This window comes from Somniosus microcephalus, chromosome 8 (genome assembly GCF_052327205.1).
Source record: "Somniosus microcephalus isolate GS21.2 chromosome 8, FLI_Smic_1.0, whole genome shotgun sequence".
Taxonomy (NCBI): domain Eukaryota; kingdom Metazoa; phylum Chordata; class Chondrichthyes; order Squaliformes; family Somniosidae; genus Somniosus; species Somniosus microcephalus.
The window spans coordinates 140,286,306-140,293,014 of NC_140994.1; positions in this window are offsets into that span (position 1 = coordinate 140,286,306).

A 6,709-nucleotide genomic window follows, 5' to 3' on the forward strand; every position below is an offset into this window, starting at 1 on the left:
GGGAGTGGAAAGGGTTCGTGCCCCCTGATTCTGCAATTTTCCCCCCACTCCCGCCTCCAAACCCGTCTCCACAGGGCTTGGAAATTCGAGCCCAAAGTATTTGTTTAATTTCTCTGCCATTTCCTTTTTCCCCATTATAATTTCTCCTGTCTCAGCTTGTAAGTGACCCACATTTACTTTCGCTAATCTTTCCTTTTTACATACCTATAGTGTAATGTATGTACCTTTAAGGGGAGAACTACTTTTTACAGCTCCTGTATACTGTAGCACCGGCAGTGACCACACCTGTATATAAACCCTGAGTAGTGATCTGTACAGTTAGTTCTAGAGTAACCCTCATTCAGTAAACACCTGTTGAATCGTTCCCTGCAGCCTTGTTGTCTAATTATTGAAGGACACAACATCAAGACACACGGATCTAACATATAGAAGCTTTTACAGTCTGTTTTTATGTCTCTCGCTAGTTTACTCTCATATTCTATTTTCCCTTTCTTTATCAATTTCTTGGTCCTCCTTTGCTGAATTCTAAAATCCTCCTAATCCTCAGGCTTACTACTCTTTTTGGCAACATTATAAGCCTCTTCCTTTGATCTAATACTATCTTTAACGTCTCTTGTTAGCCACGGTTGGACCACTTTTCCTGTGGGGTTTTGTGCCTTAAAAGAATGTATATTTGTTGTAAATTTTGTATTAATTCTTTAAATGCTAGCCATTGCTTCTCTACTATTATGCCTTTTAATGTAGTTTCCCAATCTACCTTAGCCAACTAACCCCTCATAACTACGTAGTTTGCTTTGTTTAGATTTAAGACCCTAATTTCGGATTTAACTAAATCACTTTCAAACTCATATTATTGTCACTCTTCCGTAAAGGCCCCTTTACTACAAGGTTATTAATTAACCCTTTCTCATTGCACAATACTAGATCTAAAATAGTCTGTTCCCTAGTTGGTTCCTCAACATACTGATCTAGAAAACTATCTTGCATACATTCCATGAATTCGTCCTCCACACTATTACTGCAAATTTGGTTTGTCCAGTCTATATGTAGATTAAAGTCCCCCATGATTACTGTATTACCCTTGTTACATGCACCTCTAATTTACTGATTTATACTCTGCCCTACATTACAACTATTTTTTGGGGGCCTATAAACAACTCCCACCAATGTTTTCTGCCCCCTGCTGCTTCTTAGCTCCACCCAAACTGATTCTACTTCTTGATTTTCAGAGCTGAGATCCTTTCTCTCTACTGTCTTTATCCCATCCTTTATTATCAGGGCTACCCCTCCTCCTTTTCCGTTTTGCCTATCTCTTCTAAAAGTTAAGTATCCTGGAATATTTAGTTCCCAACCTTGGCCACTTTGCAACCACGTTTCCATTATGGCTAGTAGATCAAACCTGTTAATTTCTATCTGCGCTATTAATTCATCTATTTTGTTGTGCATGCTTCGTGCATTCAGATATAGTGCCTTTAGCTTTGACTTATTTTTATTTTTCCCTGATGTCACCTTAGTCACTGATGCCATATTACCTTTGTTACTCTCTCTGTCCCTTCCTGACCCACTCTGCTTATTTTTACCCAAAACTCTACTCTGCTCTGGAGCCTTGACATTTCTCTCGCTGCTTTTAAATTTACTCTTTCCTGAATCCTCCCACCCCCCCCACCCCCTTCATTAGTTTAAAGCCCTGTCTACTGCCCTAGTTATTCGGTTCACCAGGACACTGGTCCCAGCCTGGTTTAAGTGGGGCCCATCCCAATGGAACAGCTCCCTCTTTTCACAGTACTGGTGCCAGTGACCCATGAACTGAAACCCCTTCCTCCCACACCACTCTTTGAGCCACGCATTTAAACCTCTAATCTGTTTGTCTCTATGCCAATTTGCATGTGGCTCAGGTAACAATCCAGAGATTATTACCTTTGAGTTTTTGCTTTTTAATTTGGATCCTAGCTCCTCAAACTCCCTCAGCAGAACCTCATTCCTAGTTCTACTTATGTCTTTGGTTCCTATGTGGACCACGACAACTGGATTCCCTCCCACCTCCCCCCCCACCACCCCCCCCCACCACCACCCTCCACTCCAAGTTCTTCTCCAGCCGTGAGGAGATGTCTTTAACCCTGGCACCGGGCAGGCAGCACAACCTTCGGAATTCTCGGTCGCGGCTGCCGAGAATGGTATCTATCCCCCTGACTATACAGTCCCCTACCACAACTGCATTCCCTTTTACACCCCCCACTTGAATGGCCTCCTGCACCATGGTGCTATGGTCAGCTTGCTCATCCATCCTGCAGGCTTTTCCCTCATCCACACAGGCAGCAAGAACCTCATACCTGTTGGACAAGGGCAAAGGCTGAGGCTCCTCCAGCACTGCACCTGGGGTCCCCTTACCTGCCTGAGTTGCAGTCACACCCTCCTGTCCCTGACCACTAACCAGACCTGTACCACTACCTAACCTAAGGGATGTGACTGCCTCCTGGATCAAAGTGTCCAGGTAAATCTCCACCTCCCTGAAGCCCCGCAATGTCTGCACCTCAGACTCCAGCTCAAAAACTGTGAGCTGAAGTTCCTCAAGATGCAGGCACTTACTGTAAATGTGGTTGTCCGGGATCACAATGCTCTCCACAAGCTCCCACATGCTGCAGTTGCAGCTCACCACCTGCACTGCCATCCCTATATGACCTTGTTTTATTTAATTTAATTTAATTTAATTTGTATTTAGGTAACTTAGTTTACAGTGTAGTTTCTTGACTACTTACTTGATCTAGATTAAGTTAAGGGTACTGAAATTAAATATCTACCTGTAACACAAAGCACTACAAGTAATGTAGGCAGAAAGCAACAACTCCTTCACACTCTTCTCCAAATTCTCTCTCACTCCAAATTCCCAAATAAAACACTCTATTCAAGTCCACTCCATTTAATCCCGCTTTGTGCAGACCGCTCTGTGCTCTGCAGGAATGTTTACATTTATACACATGTTGTGCAGTTGTATATATATGCTGTGTCCCAAGATATCACAACTGTAACCACCAATTCCATCGTCCTCCCCAGCTTCTCGGTTAGGTTGACCCATATGGTATTGAATCTTGGCTTCATTCCACATCCCGTCCATCACCAACATTGTTTACTTCCACTTTCACAGCATCACCTCACTCCCACTGCTGCTGAAACATTATCCATGCTTTTGTTACCTCTAGACTCAACTTCTCTAGTGCTGTCCTTGCTGACCTTCTGAGGTCAACCTTTCACAAACTCCAACTTGTCCAAAACTCCAGTGCCCACATCCTGTCCTCAACACAGCCCTGCTCACCCATCATCCTCATACTTGTCAATTTCCATGGGCTCCCTGTCCTTCAATGAATTAACTTGAAAATTTACAGTGACCTCAACCCACTCTCTCTCTGCAACCATCTCAAGCCTTATGTCCCAGTCCATGCCCTTCAGTCCTCAGACTCTCGTCTCCCACTTTCCCTGCATGCCACTATCAGTGGCAGAGCTGTCAGCCACCTTGGCTTTACTGTCTGGAACTCACTCATTGTACTCCACCCCTCACCACTTCTTGTTATTTCTCTCTGCCTTATCAACCATACTTTCAGTCATTCCTAACTCTTCTGCAACTGCTTGGCATCCATTTCACTTGTCTTCTTCTACTGGAAGGGCACTATATAAATGCAAGTTGCTATTAGACAATAAAATTTTTATGATGCATAAGTCGGCTGGAATTTATCTACTAGTTTCCCTGAGTGGGTTAGGGGTGCTGTGATGCTGAGTTGTACAAACAAGGAATATCACAGGTCCGTGTTGAGTTAGCTGATCTCTGTAAAAACTTTCAGCGCACAAGGCTATGGAAGGGCAAGTAAAGTCAGGGTTCCTGCACCTAATTGATATCCAGTGTGTGATGAAATATATGCCTTCATCAGCCCATGTGTTTTACCTGCTTGTATTGTGTGAACCGCCCCCTTTTGTTCCTATTGTGTGTATTGGCTACGCCCCTGTCTTTTGCCATATAAAGGTCTCAGGAGCTGTATGAGTCATTTCTACCAGACGAACCCGATGTGGGAAGACCTGTAATGCTGCAATGTGCTTAGTGATTAAAAGCCTTAGTTGAATCCTTTAAACTCCTTGTCTTTGAGTTATTGAAGGCACATCACAGTGATGTAGCAACCAGTTCACGGGCAGTATTGGTAAAGCCCTGGGAGCAGGTCATTTGCCTGTTCTGTCGGCCATATGCTTCTATTAACCATTATGACATACCTATGTTAGAAAGAAAGAATCCCATTTGCATGATGCCTTGTCACATCTCTCAGAATTATCTTAAAGCACTTCACAAAGAATGACTTTGAAATGCATTGACTGTTGTTTGGTAGATAAATTTAGTAGCCATTTTGCATACAGCAAGATCCCACAGCCAACAATGAGACGAATAGCCAGCTAATCTGTTTTAGGTGGTGTTGGTTGAAGGAGAAATGTTAGTCTGAATGCGGAGTGGACTCTCTTCTCTTTGAATAGTGCCACGAAATCTTTAATATCCATCTGAACTCGCATCTGATGTCAGCAATCCCTCAGTTCTGCGCTGAACGGTCAGCCTAGATTATGAACTCAGGTCCTGGAATGAGCTTTCAACCTACAGCCTTCTGATTCAGAGGTGAAGGTGCTACCAACTAAGACAAGCTGACACTTCTATGGGAGTCTCATGAGACCACTTAGAGTTTAACAACATGCCATAGCAATGAGAGGGAGCCCATGGAAATTGGCAAGTATGAGAGTGATGGGTGAATGGGACTTAGTGCAGGACAGGATGTGGGCAATATTCCCCTTAAGGTGCGTGGTCGCGCAGCCGTGCATCAAACCGGAGGTCCCCCGCAGGCCGCTCACAAGCTGTTGCCACTGGGGGAAGACATTGGTACATATAAACATCCAGAACCAGGACATTAAATGGTTCCAAACCAGTTATTTGTCGATTAGTTAACATCGGGACTGCCCTGTGATATCTGGTCACCTCCTCATCTATTTTTTTTAAAAGGGCCTCTGATAGCATAGAATCATCGAGCACAGAAGGAGGCCATTCGGCCAATCGTGCCTGTACCGACTCTTTGAACAAGCCAATTAGTCCCACTCCCTTGCTCTTTCCCCATAGCCCTGCAAATTTGGTACGTTTTCAAGTATCTAGCCAATTCCCTGGTTCGCTCTTTAATAATTCTTCCTGACTTAATTCATCAGATTGTCTGACTAATGGTGTTTTACAGTTCTACTCAAAAGAAAAAGGCTTGCATTTATATAGCGCCTTTCACGACCACCAGAAGTCCCAAGCGCTTTAAGCCAATGAAGTACTTTTTGAAATAACAACAGAAAATTCTGGAAATACTCTGCAGGCCAGGCAGCATCCGTGGAGAGAGAAACAGAGTTAACGTTTCAGGTCTGGGACCCTTCATCAGAACTGGAAAAAGCTGGAGATGTAACATATTAAGCAGGTGCAGAGATGGGGGGGGGGGTGGGGTTAGGAGGGGAGGAAGGAATAGAAAGAACACCCTGTATTTTTGTAAGAGGCAGGAAAGATAAAATGTTGCAAATGGGAGTGGCAAAAATCATACTGCATGAAAAATGGGGGCAGGGATAATTATCTGAAATTGTTGAACTCAATGTTGAGTCCAGAAGGCTGTAAAGTGCCCAATCGAAAGATGAGGTGCTGTTCCTCGAGCTTACGTTGAGCTTCATTGGAACAATGCAATAGCCCGAGGACAGAGAGATCAGAGCGGGAGTGAAGCGGTGAATTAAAGTGACAGGCGACCGGAAGCTCAGGGTCACCCTTACGGACTGAACGGAGGTGTTCCGCAAAGCGGTCGCCCAATCTGCGTTTGGTCTCCTCAATGTAGAGGAGACCGCATCGTGAGCAGCGAATACAGTATATTAAATTGCAAGAAGTACAAGTAAATCACAGTTTCACCTGGAAGGGGTGTTTGGGGCCCTGGACAGTGGGAAGGGAGGAGATAAAAGGGCATGTGTTGCATCTCCTGCGCTTGCACGGGAAGCTGCCAGGTGAAGGAGAAGGGCTGTTGGGGGTGATTGAGTGGACCAGGGTGTCGCGGAGGGAGCGGTCCCTTCGGAATGCTGAAAGGGGAGGTGAGGGGAAGATGTGTTTGGTGGTGGGATCACGTTGGAGGTGGCGGAAATGGCGGAGGATGATCCGTTGAATGTGGAGGCTGGTGGGGTGAAAGGTGAGGACAAGGGGAACCCTATCGTGGTTCTGGGAGGGAGGGGAAAGGGTGAGAGCAGAAGTGCGGGAAATAGAATGGTGTCAACCACTGTAGAGGGGAATCCTCGGTTGAAGAAAAAGGAAGACATGTTGGAAGCACAAGGCTGAATAGACAAACGGAACTCCCGTCGGAGAGAAGAGCAGAACTTCTTCAAGGTGGGCAAGGCTGAAAAGTACTTTTTGAACTGTAGTCATTGTTGTAATGTAGGAAACGCGGCAGCCAATTTGCGCACAGCAAGCTCCCACAAACAGCAATGTGGTTGATTGAGGGATAAATATTGGCCAGGACTCAGACAAACATGTTTACGTTTGGATGATAAAGAGGAGACTTTGAGCTGAGCTAACTGAAATTTTCAATGTTTTTCAAGATATTGTTTCAGGCAAATTGTTCACAATTACAAAGGGTTCAAGAACCAAGGGATACAAGTTAACACTTAGGGGGCACGTAGTAATAAG